This window comes from Triticum urartu, chromosome 7A, assembly GCF_056163025.1.
Source record: "Triticum urartu cultivar PI428250 chromosome 7A, HENAU_Tu73, whole genome shotgun sequence".
Taxonomy (NCBI): domain Eukaryota; kingdom Viridiplantae; phylum Streptophyta; class Magnoliopsida; order Poales; family Poaceae; genus Triticum; species Triticum urartu.
The window spans coordinates 674,271,330-674,289,022 of NC_141879.1; positions in this window are offsets into that span (position 1 = coordinate 674,271,330).

Here is a 17,693-nt window from a genome sequence, read left to right on the forward strand (position 1 = left end):
TTTTTAAATCCCAAATTATTACAAAGAAGAAAAAAGGGAACAATAAAAAAAGAAAAATAGGTTGCGCAGCCCCGGACCTGGGCCGGCCGAAAATGGTCAGCAAATAGGACATCCTTTAACATGATGTACATTCGCTTTTATGAAACAGAGGGCAACTTTAGTCAGCTGTCAGTTCTCACTGAAGCAGATATTTTGCTTCCATGTGGTTATCTCATGGAAGGAAAACTTTTTTATGTGAGCCCAACATGAACGTAGCCCAATAGCCTCAAACGTCCGAGTTGTTCGGGGCCCCTCATATCTAGCCCAAATGGAGGGCGGATATGGGGCGGTCCGGGCACGTCCGCCACGTTAGTCCGACCCGCCCCGACCCTACCCTGCCCCATAAAAGCCTAATTCGGAACCCTAGCTCACTTCACTTCTCCAATTCCGATCCACTCCGACGACTCCGGCGACCATGTCGAGCGCTGGCAGACGCTCCTATCGACATACTGTCGGATAATATGAATCTTGAGTACTTCCACAAACCCCTTATCGACATACTATCAGATATTGTGATACTTGCATTCGATGTGTCTAGTCTCCATGTGGGATCTCGGTTCCTTTGCTTGAACAACGACGCCACTATTATCACGATAGAGTGCCATTGGGTTCATTGCACTTGGGACCACACCAATTTCTTCAAGAAACTTCTTGATCCAAACCGCCTCCTCCAAAGCTTTTGAAGCCACAATATATTCTGCTTTTGCTGTAGAATCCGCAATAGTGTTCTGCCTGAACTCTTCCAAACCACTGCCCCACCATTGAGGGTGAAAACATAGCCCGATTGAGATTTATAGTCATCTATATGAGTGATGAAGCTGGCATACATGTAATCATTTACAACGAGCTCTTCATCTCATCCATAGACAAGGAGCATGTCTTGTTGTCCTCCTGAGGTACCTTTCAGAATATTTTCAACAACTAACCAGTGAGCCACTCTAAGATCATTTTGGTACCTGCTACTAACATTTAGCGCATAAGAAACATTTGATCTTGTACATATCACGGCATACATGATGAATCCAATTGCCGATGCATATGTTACTCCACTCGTCTGCACAAACTCATCAACTGTCTTAGGACCTTGATTCTTGCTAAGTGTCGTGCCATGTGACATTGGGACAAAACCTTTCTTTGCATTCTCCACATTAAACCCCTTTAAAACCTTATTAATGTACGTCCTTTGGCTCAGCGCAATTAGACATCTTGATCTATCTCTATAGTCCTTTATTTCTATAATATATAAGTTGCTTCGCCTAAGTCTTTCATCGAAAACACAATTTTCATGAATCTTTTATTGTGCTAAGAAACTTTACATCATTTCCAATCAACAAAATGTCATCCACATATAAGATTAGAAATGTTATAGAGCTTCCACTAAACTTCTTTTATACACAAGCTTATTCATCATTTTTTTAATGAAGCCAAACTCTTTAACCACTTGATCAAAATGTTGATTCCAGCTCCTCGATGCTTGCTTCAAACCATAGATAGATCCTTGAAGCTAGAACACCTTTCCGTCATCCTTAGGATCGACAAAACCTTATGATTGCATCATATATACATTCTCTTTAAGATTTCCATTTAGGATAGCAGCTTTGACATCCATCTGCCATATCTCGTACTCGAAATATGCAGTTCCATCATAATCTGCACAGACTTCAACATTACTACTGGTGAGAAAGCCTCTTCATAATTGACTCCATCAATCTGCAAAACCCCTTTCGCAACTGGCCTTTCTTTATAGATAGTAGGATCACCATCCACGTCCGTCTTTCTCTTGAAGATCCATTTATATTGTATGGGTTTCACACTCTCTCAAGGCTCAACCAAGTTCCAAACTTGATTCTCGTACATGGACTCCATTTCAGATTTCATGGCCTTAAGCCATTCTTTTGAGTTGCGCGCCGCCATCGCTTCTGTGTAGTGCGCAGGTTCATCTTCCTCTAAGATGAATATTTCATTGTGAAACCACTCAGGAGGTTCGCTAATTCTTCCTGATCTACGCGGTTCAGCTATAGACTTAATTGGAGTTTCTACAACTGGTGTGGTAACTTCGTGCTTAATTGTGCGGACAACTTCTGAAACAAATTCCGGTTCGTTAGTCCAACTTACTTTCACCAGAGATTCAGTAATATCGTGAAGTTGTACGATCCTCCCACTTACTTTATCTTGAAACTCCTTCTTAAGAAAGTGTCCATTCTTTGCAACAAAAACACTTTGTCACCGGACATGTGGTAGAAGGAATACAGAATTGTCTCTTTGAGATAACTTACAAAGTAGCATTTGTCTACTTCGAGCTTATTTGGCTGTAAACGCTTTACATAATCACAACCCCAATTTTTGAGATGCGAAAATTGGATTTCTTCCCATTTCATAACTCATATGGTGTCGTGTCGGTAGACTTAGACGGTGCTTTGTTTAGTGTATATGTTGATGTTTCAAGTGCATATCACCAAAATGATAATGAAGAAAATATGCCCTAGAGGCAATAATAAAGTTGTTATTTATATTTCCTTATATCATGATAAATGTTTATTATTCATGCTAGAATTGTATTAACCGGAAACTTAGTACATGTGTGGATACATAGACAAACAGAGTGTCCCTAGTAAGCCTCTACTTGACTAGTTCATTAATGAAAGTTGGTTAAGTTTCCTAGCCATAGACATGTGTTGTCATTTGATGAACGGGATCACATCATTAGAGAATGATGTGATGGACAAGACCCATTCGTTAGGTTAGCATAATGATCGTTTAGTTTTTCTGCTATTGCTTTCTTCATGACTTATACATGTTCCTCAGACTATGAGATTATGCAACTCCCGAATACCAGAGGAACACCTTGTGTGCTATCAAATGTCACAACGTAACTGGGTGATTATAAAGATGCTCTACAGGTGTCTCCGATGGTATTTGTTGAGTTGGCATAGATCAAGATTAGGATTTGTCACTCCGTATATCGGAGAGGTATCTCTGGGCCCTCTCGGTAATGCACATCACTATGAGCCTTGCAAGCAATGTGACTAATGAGTTAGTCACGGGATGATGAATTATGGAAAAAGTAAAGAGACTTGCCGGTAAAGATATTGAACTAGGTATGATGATACCGACGATCGAATCTCGGGCAAGTAACTTACCGACAAAGGAAACAACATATGTTGTTATGCGGTTTGATCTTCGTAGAATATGTAGGAGCCAATATGAGAATCCAGATTCTGCTATTGGTTATTGACCGGAGATGTGTCTTGGTCATGTATACATAGTTCTCGAACCCGTAGGGTCCGCACGCTTAATGTTCAATGACGATTTGTAATATGAGTTATGTGATTTGATGTACCGAAGTTTGTTCGGAGTCCCGGATGAGATCACGGACCAGACGAGGAGTATCAAAATGGTCGAGATGTAAAGATCGATATATTGAAAGGCTATATTCGGACATCGGAATGGTTCCGGAGAAGTTCGGGTATTCTCGAGAGTACCGAGAGGTTACCGAAACCCCCCGAGGAGTTGATGGGCCTTAATGGGCCTTAGTGGGAAGGAGAGGCAGCAGCTAGGAGGTGGCACGCCCCCCAAGCCCAGTCCGAATTGGACAAGGGGTTGGGGCGCGGCCCCCCTCTCCCTTTCCCCCTTCTCCTTTAGGTGGAAGCTAATGAGGTTATGTACCTAGGGTAGGGTCATAGGCCTGACCTAGACACCTTCCCCTAGGACATCACCCTAAAGCCAGAATCATTCAAAGGGTACCATCATTCACTCGACCAGAGACGTTCCACTCGGAAGAATCAATGTCACTCGACCGTTGCAGAAGCCACTCGACGAGCAGAAGATCTAAAGCCACTCTGCATCAACAACGGTCGAGCATTTACTTATAGGCTTAATTGTCATTTATAGCACTTAATGACTAGCGTTACCAGTAACGTTCCTCTCTTAATGTACATTGAACCCTCTGTAACAGAGGGGAGCAGGGGTCCTAGCGCACTCTATATAAGCCACCCCCCTTCTCTGGGACAAAGGTTCGCATCTTTTGTAAACACATACACGCATAATCCAGTCAACCGCCTCAGGGCACCGAGACGTAGGGCTGTTACTTCCTCCGAGAAGGGCATGAACTCGTAAAACTCATGTGTACAACTACTCCATAGCTAGGATCTTGCCTTCTCATACCTACCCCCATTCTACTGTCAGTCTTGGACCCACGACAGTTCGCACCCACCGTGGGGCATGGTGTCGAGCCATGATGCAGATGGGTTTTTTCTTCAATCGCCGGCAATAGACTAATTTCGATAGGAAACCGAAGCTATCATCACTACAAATTGACATTGGAGTCCCGGCCATCACACCATCTACAGGAGGACAACTCCTCATCATACGAAAGAATCAGGGAGACAATGAAGCGCCGTTGTCCGCCCGTCGTCATCTTCGGCCTCATCTACGAACGCCGTCGCCGAGCGCTGACACACGCATAACCGCTAACGTTTGACCTGGTTCCTCGACCGACGAAGCACGACGACCGGCGGTCGACCCGGCTCCTCGAGGAAGACCCGGCTACCAGCACTCGGCCCAGCTCTGCAGGCATCGAAAAGCGGCTCCGACCGGTGCACAGCTCCGGCTCCCCCAAGCAGTGAAACGCGGCCACCAGTGCCCGCGTCGATCTCGCCCTTGGCAGCGTCGGCCCGCGTCTCCGGCGCCTGGGCTGCGTCCAGCCGCTCGTCGACCTCGTCGCCACCTCTCGGCTGTCGTCCGGTTCCGACCAGACCGGCCGTTTTCGCCGCAGCGGAGCTCTCCTCCGGCGTCCGTACCAGGTCGTAATCTTTCTCTCCTCCTCTAATTAATACTCATCCATCCGCATACATGCATGCATAGTTTTTTTTCCTCGATCCGCTCGGCTGCAAGCTCACTAGATCGGTTCGGCACCCGTGCCATTAACTGCGTATATAACGCGGCAGCCGATGCATGCTGTAACTCCGGCCAGCGTTGAAACATCCATGCATGCGTACTAGTATTTTCCTCAATCCTCTCTGTTGCATGTTCACTGGATCGGTTAGCCTTCCATGCCATTAACTGCGCATATAACGCAGAAACCGATGCATGCATGCCGTAACTGCAGCCAGTGCTGAATGGGAGCTTAATTTGTGGCATGCAAAACCGAAGCGTGCAGTCCGGTGCAGCCATAATTGCATGCTAGTAATACCATTTGCTGTTACCAATCTTCAAAAGCGCACATAATTATCATTAAATTGTTGCCTTAATGTCCGAGTAACATGCAGGATTCACTCGGAAGGAGCTGGTCATGCCTCCACATGCGGCGCATCTGTCGGGCGGAGCCGCCACAGTCAGGTTTATCATGCCTGCCAGCGCTGCCGAGTCCACCGAGGTGATGCACCACGCCTAGTGCGCCATCGAAGACTGCGATATCTGCAAGATCAACATCCCGAGCTGCTCTACAGCGCCGGCCGACGGTCTCGTTCACGTCAAGGCGTCAAGTCCATCGCCTACCAGGTTTACTCAGAAAATAATTGCATTCGGCATGCTCGACTCGGCATCCGTGCGCAGCGGCTCTTCTCTTCAAACAGCTGCTCGACGGCGGCCTTCTCAACGAAGACACGGGCCCAACACAGTGCTCGCACACGATGGCTGCTCCCCTGGGCAACAGCTACCCTGTAGCAGCACCATCGGCGGCGGATACAGACCCGACGCAACTGGAGGTGCACCGGGAGCCCCTGCTCTTCCTCCTTCGAGCAGACCTCTGCGGCTCATCCCTCATGTATTGTCTGCCCGGCGTGGCACGGGCGCACATTCCTTCCTGCATCATCCACTCGGGAACAACTCCCTCCAATCAGCATCGACACTTGGATGGGACCAGCTTACTCGGACCAAACCCGATCAAGCACTCGGCTGCCCGTGCGCCATCATTCGACTGGGCACATCCTCAGCACTCGACTGCCCTGCACGCGGTCACAAAGCTGCTCGCGTCATCATCAACTTTCCCGACTCGGACGCCCCGTGCATCGCCACTCCACGGGACGTCTCTATTTCACTCGGAGGCCACGCTCATCGTCATTTCGCGGGATGCATCTATTTCACTCGGAGGCCCCGCGCATCGTCACTCCACGGGACACGTCTACTTCATTGGGACGCCCCGCGCGTCACCATCGGTTGATCACCTCATCAGCACTCGGCCGCCCTGCGCGTCGCCATTCGGTTGGTCATCTCATAACCATTCGGCAGCCTCGCGCGTCGCCACTCGGTTGGTCATACCACTCGCCCCCCGCGCGTCGCCATCAGTTGGTCACTTCATCACCACTCGGCCGCCCCGCGCGTCGCCACTCGGTTGGTCACCTCATCACCACTCGGCCGCCCTGCGCGTCGTCATCGGTTGGTCACCTCATCACCACTCGGCCGCCCTGCGCGTCGTCATCGGTTGGTCACCTCATCACCACTCGGCCGCCCTGCGCGTCGCCATCGGTTGGTCACCTCATCACCACTCGGCCGCCCCACGCGTCGCCATCGGTTGGTCACCTCATCACCACTCGGCCGCCCCGCGCGTCGCCATCGGTTGGTCACGTCATCACCACTCGTCCGCCCCGCGCGTCACCACTTGGTTGGTCACCTCATCACCACTCGGTCGCCCCACGCGTCGCCATCGGTTGGTCACCTCATCACCACTCGGCCGCCCCGCGCGTTGCCATCGGTTGGTCACCTCATCACCACTCGGCCGCCCCACGCGTCGCCATCGGTTGGTCACCTCATCACCACTCGGCCGCCCCACGCGTCGCCATCGGTTGGTCACCTCATCACCACTCGGCCGCCCCGCGCGTCGCCATCGGTTGGTCACGTCATCACCACTCGTCCGCCCCGCGCGTCACCACTTGGTTGGTCACCTCATCACCACTCGGCCGCCTCGTGCGTCGTCATCGGTTGGTCACCTCGTCACCACTCGGCCGCCCCGCGCGTCGCCATCGGTTCGTCACCTCATTACTACTCGGCCGCTCCGCGCGTCGCCTTCGGTTCGTTACCTCATCACCTCTCGGCCTCCCCGCGCCTCGCCATCGGGTGAACACATCTTCACACTCGGCCACTCGTGCGCCTTCAGACAGCTAAGTCATTCTACATGCACTACATTCTGTTATTTTGGATTCCCGAGTATCCTGTAATTCATACATCACGTTCACTTGGAGGCCACGCCAGCGAGTGTGCCTCTACGCTCGGCTGCCTATTTTTACATACTAGCTTAGCATTGGTTATGTGACTCCCGAGTCCAACATCTATTTTTTCGCATACGTCATTCACGAATATCATGTGTTCTTCATTTCGAGTTTGCATCGGTCCTCGGGGGCTGCAACTCAGTCGGAACATTACACTTCTGTTTTATTTAAGCCAACACTCCAACGAGTTCAGTCGGATCCGTCACTTTGACAAGTTCGAACGGATCCTTCGCTCTTTCAGACTCTTGCTAGTTAACCATCAAGCCCCTTGCACTCCCAGCGGGTGTCTATGGGTGTTATTCACACAAATCATTTCAGCACACATCAAATTTCCTCGAGAAATTATTTCGTCAGCTTGTACCATTTTTTACACAAGTTACGCGATCACTCGACGGCCCTATGCGCCAACTTCATCGCTGCTCGGACTCGGTCACCGTACCGGTCCTAGCGCACCACAACACCGACCTTGTCGCTCTGTTGACTTCAAACACATCCGGCCAACCCCTCTGTGTGGAATCCTCTGCATCGTATCAATGACATAGACCTCGTCAGAAATGAGACAGATAAGTCCCTTTTATAATTAAACTTCACACTTCACTCCTTTGCGAGTTTGCCTCTTTTGAGCATCACTCGGAAGCTTCTCCTCATCTTTACCCGAATCCGACTTGATGAATTGTAAATCATCTATTCCAAACTATATTTTTCATATACCGACATGTCCGTTTTCGAAGCCTGTAGTACGCTCGGGGGCTACGCCGCACTCGGGGGATGCATCTCATTTGGAATGACACTCTCCTGAGTGGTCGAGAACTTCATCGCCAGTTAGATCCTTCACTTCAACAAGTGCATTCGATCCACCACTTTGACAAGTTTTATAATCACCCAGACGCTCTGCACGCCATCTTCATTCCTACCCAGACTCAGTTGTCACGTCGGTCTTGTTGCGTCGCAACCGCACTACATCCACCTCGTCAATACATTAGCTTTGAAAGCATCTGGCTAACTCCTTGGAAGACCGTTTCAGCCACTTGGCTGGACACACAATGTTTCATTCGGCCGCCCCGCACGTCGTCACTTGGCCACACCGCGCATCGTCACTCGGCCACCCCGCGCATCACCACTTGGCTGGACACGTAGTCCTTCACTCGGCCACCTCGCGCATCCTCACTCGTCCGTCCCACACGTCGCCATTCGGTTATGCACGTCTTCACCACTCGGCCGCTGCACGCATCGCCTCTCGGTTGTGCATGCCTTCACCACACGGCCACCCCGGGCACCACCACTTGGCTGGACATGTAGTCCTTCACTCGGCCACCTCGCGCATCCTCACTCATCCGTCCCACACGCCGCCATTCGGTTATGCACGTCTTCACCACTCGGCCGCTCCGCGCGTCACCTCTCGGTTGTGCATGCCTTCACCACATGGCCGCCCCGCGCGTCGCCAGTTGGTTGGACATGTAGTCCTTCACTCGGTGATACGTCTCCAACGTATCTATATTTTTTGATTGCTCCATGCTATATTATCTACTGTTTTGGACTACATTGGGCTTTATTTTCCACTTTTATATTATTTTTGGGACTAACCTATTAACCGGAGGCCCAGCCCAGAATTGCTATTTTTTTGCCTATTTTAGTGTTTCGGATAAACGGAATATCAAACGGAGTCCAAACAGAATAAAATCTTCGGGAACGTGATTTTCTCACCGAACGTGATCCAGGAGACTTGGACCCTGCTCCAAGGAACAAAAGAGGCGGTCACGAGGGTGGGGGGCGCCCCCCCTAGGGCGCGCCCCTGCCTCGTGGGCCCGTCGTTGCTCCTCCGGCGTACTTCTTCCTCCTATATATACACACGTACCCCCAAACGATCAGAACAGGAGCCAAAAACCTAATTCCACCGCCGCAACTTTCTGTATCCACGAGATCCCATGTTGGGGCCTGTTCCGGAGCTCCACCGAAAGAGGGCCGTCATCACGGAGGGCTTCTACATCATCCTAGCCCCTCCAATGAAGTGTGAGTAGTTTACCTTAGACCTTCGGGTCCATAGTTAGTAGCTAGATGGCTTCTTTCTCTCTTTGAATCTCAATACAAAGTCCCCCCTCTCTTGTGGAGATCTATTCGATGTAATCTTCTTTTTGCGGTGTGTTTGTTGAGACCGATGAATTGTGGGTTTATGATCAAATCTATCTATGAATAATATTTGAATCTTCTCTGAATTCTTTTATGTATGATTGGTTATCCTTGCAAGTCTCTTCGAATTATCCGTTTGGTTTGGCCAACTAGATTGGTAGTTCTTTCCATGGGAGAAGTGCTTAGCTTTGGGTTCGATCTTGCGGTGTCCTTACCCAGTGATAGAAGGGGCAGCAAGGCACGTATTGTATCGTTGCCATCGAGGATAACAAGATGGGGTTTATTTCATATTGCATGAATTTATCTCTCTACATCATGTCATCTTGCTTAAGGCATTACTCTGTTTTTAACTTAATACTCTAGATGCATGCTGGATAGCAGTCGATGAGTGGAGTAAGAGTAGTAGATGCAGAATCGTTTCGATCTACTTGTCACGGACGTGATGCATATATACATGATCATGCCTAGATATTCTCATAACTATGCTCAATTCTGTCAATTGCTCAACAGTAATTTGTTCACCCACCGTAGAATACTTATGCTCTTGAGAGAAGCCACTAGTGAAACCTATGGCCCCCGGGTCTATTCTCATCATATCAATCTCCATCACTTTAATCTTGCTTTGCTTTTACTTTTTACTTTGCATCTTTATACCAAAAATACCAAAAATATTATATCTATCAGATCTCACTCTCGCAAGTGACCGTGAAGGGATTGACAACCCCTAATCGTGTTGGTTGCGAGTAGCTACTTCTTTGTGCAGGTACGAGGGACTTGAGCGTGGGCTCCTACTGGATTGATACCTTGGTTCTCAAAAACTGAGGGAAATTCTTACGCTACTTTGCTGCATCATCCCTTCCTCTTCGGGGAAAACCAACGCAAGCTCAAGACGTAGCACTCGGCCACCTCGCGCATCCTCACCTGTTCGTCCCGCATGTCGCCACTCGGTTATGCACGTCTTCACCACTCGGCCGCTCCGCGCATCGCCTCTCGGTTATGCATGCCTTCACCACAAGGCCGCCCCGCGCGTCACCACTTTGCTGGACACGTAGTCCTTCACTCGGCCAGCTCGCGCATCCTCACTCGGCTGCTCCACGCGTCGCCTCTCAGTTGTGCACATCTTCACTACTCAGCTGCCCCACGCATCGCCACTCTGTTGCGCACGTCTTCATCATTCGACCACCTCGCACATCACGACTCGGTCGTCCCGCGCGTCGCCACTCGGTTGGGCACGTCTTCACCACTCGGCCGCTCCGCACGTCATCACTCGGTTGTACATATCATCGCCCCTCAGCCGCCTCGCGCATCACCATCAGTTGGACATGTATTTACCTCTACACCCTCAGCACGGGAATGACTAAGTTACTCATATGATCAAACCACATATCACACTCTGTAGCAAGCTTACCTCTTTCGAGCATCACTCGGGGTCTACGCACATCCATTGGCCATGCTGCCCTCAGGGGTTACACCCATTCGATCAACCCATTGATCACATCAGGAATATCTTTCTGACCATACATGCTCATTCCACCGAAAATCTATAAGGGTAGTACTATCCACTCGGACGATCACCCAAATCATTTCTTGAAGTCATCTTCAGGACTGCAAAAGGGTGAAAATGACGCTCCTCTACGGATACACTTGGCCTTTATCCTAGGCTCCAAGGCGTCAATTTCACGAACTTGGACTCAGAGATGGCATGTGTTGGTGTTCCCCCGGGATAATGAGTGGCTTCTCTCTGGGGAGTCAGCCCACACACTAGCCTCGTCACTCGGGTTTCATGGCACGTCCATGTCAGACCACTAGTCTATCTCCTCCGGGAGACATACAAGTGCCACCAAGTTTTTCCTTGCAGTCAACATACCCCGATCAGTCGAGAAGCACGTCCACTCGGACAAATACCCCTTTCATGCAAAAGGGTGCAAATGAAGCTCCTCTACGGATACAATGTACTCTTACAAATACCCCTTTCACGCAAAATCTAACGGTCAATATAAGAAGTACTACTGGAACGATTACTCCATGGAGTGTCCAGCTTTTTTCTACAGTCGGCAGTTTCAAAGCCTAATTCATTCACCGTGCCGAGAGCACGAAGATTCACCTGCTTGAATGAGTTCCAGGCTGAATTTATTCCGTGCCGAGTGCATGAAGATCAGTCCGACTGCCTCAGCTCCAGGCTGAGCTTATTTACCATGTCAAGCGTTTGAAGATGCATCTGATTGACTCAATTTCAGACTAAAAGATATTTATCGTGTCGACTGCGAGGAGGTTTATCAAGAGACTTAAACCCTCTGCTCGACTCATCTTGTCCGACAGAGGCTCAGGGACTACACCCAGTGGGTGTACTCAGCGTGCCCCCACTGGAAGAGAACTCAGAAAGAAACATTTTGCTCGACGCAAGACCATCTCCAGATCACTCAAGTTCTACTCGACCTTTGAGTCGGAGAGAAAAAAGTTCTATCAGTACCAGCTAAGAAGATTTTTAGTTCTCTCAGACCCCCGCCGACTGCGGGTGTCTTAGCAGTTTATTGGATAAGTTGCGATTCTTCCGATTCCCATCATCATGGTTTCCGGCGGAGGATTGGCTGAAGGCCGCGAGATCCGTCTCGGCGCGCTCGTCTTCATCGCCGACGACTCCACTTGGCTTCACGAAGCTCCACTCGACGTCAAGGCGCTCCCCGTCCGTGGGGCGACGCACTTCCGTGTGTGCGTTCGCGGTGTCCTTCTTTCACAACCGTTGACTCCGTATCAGTCGACTCCTGTGGCAACCTCCCTCTCCGTTATTCGCCGGCGCCAGCGATCCGGTCGGTCGCGGCTTCAATGGTGGGTGAGGCATGTGATGGCCCGCCAATCGGCCACCCCGCAAATTGCGCCAATCAAGCCTGACGAAACTCTCTACGGCCTGTTCGATCTGTCAACTGGCTCCGTCGAGACTGCGTCCGAATGCGACAGCAGCGACCCCGCAGCGGAAGTCTTGATGGTCAATGGACCACGCAGTCCTACTGGCTTCACTCGGGAAGGCGGTGGCGATGGCGGCGGTGATCCGTCGCGTGTTGACGAGGAGTACCGCCCCGAACCCCTCTCTTCCCAGCAGAGGGAAGATCTTTGTCGCCGTAATATGGATGCACTTCACACTCCTATCATTGGAGAAACCCCCGAGGCCTGGGCCTTGGAGGAGGCGCGCCTGGCCACCTTGGCTGAGCACACTCGACTAGAGAACCTCCAGCGCGCACTCGACGAGCGTGCTCGGCAGCGGATCCCCGAGTCCAGTCGACGACAACTTTTTCCTCCTCCGACTCAGGTATATCGGACTCCGATCCAGAATCTCATAGCTGCAGCTAGAATAGCAGAGTCAATTCAACCTTCCCAGTCAGAAGCTGGCCGAGGTTTGATGCAGATCCGGGCTTTACTCCGAGCAGCAGGGGAGCAAAATACAACAGTATCTCACTCGCGGAATAGGATTCACAGCAGGTTTGTGGTGGCGGATACTGTCCAATCTGCCCACAGCCCAAGATCGCCTCCGCGGCATGAGGGACGTGGGTACCGGCAAGATCAGTACAGGAACTGGGAGCAGTATGATCATCGACTCGACCACGACCACCATCGTCGAGTGCCCACGCCTCCTCCGAGGAGTGGGTCATACGTGCCTCGGCGGCAAGATGACAGGCGCCCCCGCAATGGCGAACGAAGAATTCTGGTTGATACAAACAGAGCTCACAGAGAAGGTCACGATAGAGATCATCCAACTGGAAGCAGGGTACACGTTTCAGGACCCGAGTGTTTCAGCAGAGCCATCAGAGTAGTAGTGATTCCTCCCAACTTCAGGTTGGCGACTGGAGTCAGCTAGTTCACCGGCGAGTCCAAGCCAGACACTTGGCTTGAGGATTACCGAGTGGCTGTGCAGATTGGTGGTGGCAATGATGATGTGGCCATGAAGCACCTCCCCTTGATGTTGGAGGGCTCTGCCAGAGCGTGGTTGAATCAGTTGGCCCCTGGCAGTATATATAGTTGGGAAGAACTTGCTCGAGTGTTTGTTAGGACCTTTGAAGGCACTTGCAAAAGGTCGGCAGGGTTGACAGAATTGCAGTGTTGTGTCCAGAAACCGAATGAAACTTTGAGAGATTATATCCAGAGATGGATCACGTTGCACCATACAGTGGAAAATGTGTCAGATCACCAAGCAATTTGCGCCTTCAAGGAAGGCGTTAAGTATCGGGAGTTGAACCTGAAATTCGGTCGGACAGGGGATATGACTCTGACTCAGATGATTGAGATTGCCACCAAATATGCCACTGGTGAAGAGGAAGACTGACTCCGGAGTGGCAAACACAAAACAGTCGCCCAAGAAACCGGAGGAGGGAATTCTAGTCGGAAACAGAAGCGAAAAGCCGAACCAGAAGCTCCTGGTGAATCTTTAGCTGTTGCCCAAGGAAAGTTCAAAGGAAAGCCCAAAGGGCCCTGGAATCCCAAAAAAGTGAAGGATAAAGATGGGAATGATGTGTTGGATTTACCGTGCCATATTCATACCAAGAAAGATGAAGAGGGGAACATCATTTACCCTAAACACACCACTCGACAATGTCGTTTCCTGATTCAGCAGTTCCGAGAGAAACAACCCAAGGAAAAGGAAAAAGAGTCGGACAGAGGTGAGGATAGGGAAGAAGATGATGACGGCTTTCCCAATGTCAATTCCACGCTGATGATTTTTGCTGATGTTGGCAAAAGTCGATTGAAGGTTATTAACAGGGAGGTGAACATGGTTGCTCCGGCAACACCCAGTTATCTAAAGTGGTCCCAGACTGCCATCACATTCGACCAGTCAAACCACCCAGCGCATATAGCCACCCCTGGGAGGCAAGCACTGGTGGTCGACCCAGTAGTCGAAGGCACTCAACTAACTAAGGTGCTGATGGATGGTGGCAGTGGCCTGAATATCCTTTATGTTGAAACCTTGAAGGGAATGGGCATTCCGATGTCCAATCTTAGTGAAAGCAACATGAGTTTCCACGGTGTTATACCCGGCAAGAAGGCTCAGTCACTCGGCTAGATCGCACTTGATGTGGTTTTCAGTGATTCCAAGAATTACCGCAAGGAAAAGTTGATGTTTGAGGTAGTGAATTTCAAGAGTGCTTATCATGCCATTCTGGGAAGACCCGCTTATGCACGTTTTATGGGTCAACCATGTTACGTGTATCTCAAATTGAAGATGCCTGGTCCCAAAGGAGTAATCACTGTCACCGGCAATCGACAGAAGGCAGAAGAGTGTTTTCGGAATGGTTCAAAAATTGCCGATGCACAGATGGTAGTAGTGGAACTGCAAGAGTACCAGAAAGATGCAGATCCGAGTGATTTGCTGCGAGCCAAGAAGCCTACCACAGAGTCTGCATTTCAGTCGTCAGGAGAAACGAAGCGAATTCATATCCACCCGACCGATCCCAATGCTGCTCCGACCCATATTTCGTCAACACTCGACAGTAAATAGGAAGAAGCGCTCATCCAGTTCCTCCGTGAGAACTGGGACATCTTTGCATGGAATCCTTCTTACATGCCGGGTGTACCCAGGGGACTGGATGAGCATCGTTTGCGAGTCGACCCAAAAGTAAAACCAGTCAAGGAACATCTCCGACGGTTCGCCGTCCAGAAGAGAAAAGCAATTGGTGAGGAAGTGGCTCGGCTCTTGGCAGCTGAGTTCATTCGAGAGATTTACCACTCCGAGTGGCTCGCCAATGTTGTCATGGTCCCCAAGAAGGATGATTCACTTCGCATGTTCATTGACTTCAAGAATATCAATCGGGCATGCCCGAAAGATTATTTTCCTCTTCCCCACATCGACCAAATTGTCGACTCAACTGCAGGGTGTGAGCGCTTGTCCTTCTTGGACGCCTATTCCGGGTACCATCGGATCCGACTGTATGGACCCGATGAGATAAAAACGGCTTTCATCACTCCATTCGGATGTTTCTGTTACGTCACTATGCCATTCGGCCTAAAGAACGCCGGACCCACATTCATGAGGATGATTCAAAAGTGTCTGCTCACTCAAATCAGTCGGAATGTGGAAGCATACATGGATGACATTGTAGTAAAGTCACGTAAAGGTTCCGACCTGCTGGCTGACCTTGATGAAACCTTTGCCAACCTCAGAAGGTATGATATCAAGCTTAATCCATCAAAGTGCACATTCCGAGTTCCTGGCTGAAAATTACTCGGTTTCCTCGTTTCCGAACGAGGGATTGATGCTAACCCAAAGAAAGTTGGTGCCATTCTTTGGATGAAACGCCCTGTGCGTGTGCATGATGTCCAAAAGTTTACTGGTTGTTTGGCCGCTCTGAGTTGATTCATTTCTCGTCTCGGTGAAAAGGCAGTGCCTCTTTACCGACTGATGAAGAAGTCTGATAAGTTCGAGTGGACTCCCGAAGCTGATGCAGCATTTGTAGAGCTCAAAGCCCTGCTTTCCACCCAGCCGGTGCTTGCTGCACCAATCAGCAAAGAGCCTTTACTCCTTTACATTGCAGCCACTGGACAAGTTGTCAGTACAGTACTCACGGTCGAGCAGGAAGAAGAAGGGGAAACTTATAAAGTTCAGCGCCCAGTATATTACGTCTCTGAAGTCCTGACTCCATCAAAGCAAAGATATCCCCATTATCAGAAGCTTGTTTATGGAATTTACATGACCACAAAGAAGGTTGCACACTATTTTTCTAATCATTCTATTACAGTCGTCAGTGACGCTCCATTGTCGGAGATTCTGAACAACAGAGATGCAACTGGTCGAGTGGCAAAGTGGGCGATTGAACTCCTTCCCCTGGATATCAAGTTTGAAGCAAAGAAGGCTATTAAGTCCCAAGCAGTAGCTGATTTCCTTGCCGAGTGGATCGAACAGCAACTTCTAGCCCAAATTCACTTGGAGCATTGGACCATGTTCTCCGATGGGTCCAAGATGCTGAATGGTTCCGGTGCTGGAGTGGCATTGGTCTCCCCCCGTGGTGACAAACTCAGTTATGTTCTCCAAATTCACTTTGACTCTTCCAACAATGAGGCAGAATACGAGGCACTTCTGTATGGGTTGCATATGGCCATTTCACTCGGCGTCCGTCGCCTCATGGTCTATGGCGACTCAGATTTAGTGGTCAATCAGGTGATGAAGGAGTGGGACGTCAGAAGCCCAACCATGACCGGTTATTGCAATGCAGTAAGGAAGTTAGAAAAGAGGTTCGAGGGGTTAGAGCTCCATCACATCCCCCGACTGAAAAATCAAGCAGCTGATGATATGGCAAAGATAGGCTCCAAGAGAGAAGCCATTCCCAGTAATGTGTTCCTGGAGCATATTCATGCACCCTCAGTTCAAGAAGATCCCTTCACTGAAGAGCCCCCACAGCCGAAGAGTTCCACTGATCCGACTGAAATCGAGATTCCAGCCGTGGTCGACTTGATCATGGAACTTTTGGTCATCACCCCCGATTGGATGGTACCATATATCACATACATTCTTAGAAGAGAACTCCCAGAAGATTAAGAAGAGGCTCGACAGATCGTCCGTCGATCTAAGGGCTTCACCGTGATAAGAGGACAGTTGTTCAGAGAAAGTGTGACTGGAGTCTGCCAGAAATGCATAACACCTGAAGAAGGTCGAGTGATCATCAATGATATCCACTCGGAGACCTGTGGTCACCATGCGTCCTCTCGGACAATTGTGGCCAAAGCATACCGAGCGGGATTTTACTGGCCTCGAGCAAATGAGATGGCACAAGAAATAGTCGACAAATGTGAAGGTTGTCAGTTCTACTCCAACATGTCTCACAAGCCTGCGTCAGCCCTGAAAACCATTCCGCTCGTCTGGCCTTTTGTTTTTTGGGGATTGGATATGGTTGGACCTTTGAGGACTGGCAGGAGTGGATTCACTCATGTGCTTGTTGCAGTCGATAAGTTCACCAAGTGGATTGAAGCCAAGCCTATCAAGAACCTTGATGCCAGTACTGCCGCCAGCTTCATCAGAGAGATAACATTCAGATATGGTGTTCCCCACAGCATCATCACTGATAATGGATCAAAATTTGATTCTGATGAGTTCAGGACTTTTTGTGCTTCACAAGGTACTCGAGTCGACTATGCCTCGGTCGCTCACCCCCAGTCGAATGGACTGGCTGAAAGGGCAAATGGATTGATTCTCAAAGGACTGAAACCTCGACTGATGCGTGACCTCAAACACGCAGCAGGAGCCTGGGTCGATGAACTTCCATCAGTATTATGGGGATTGAGGACAACTCCCAATCGGTCGACTAGCAGAACCCCGTTTTTCTTGGTTTATGGAGCCGAAGC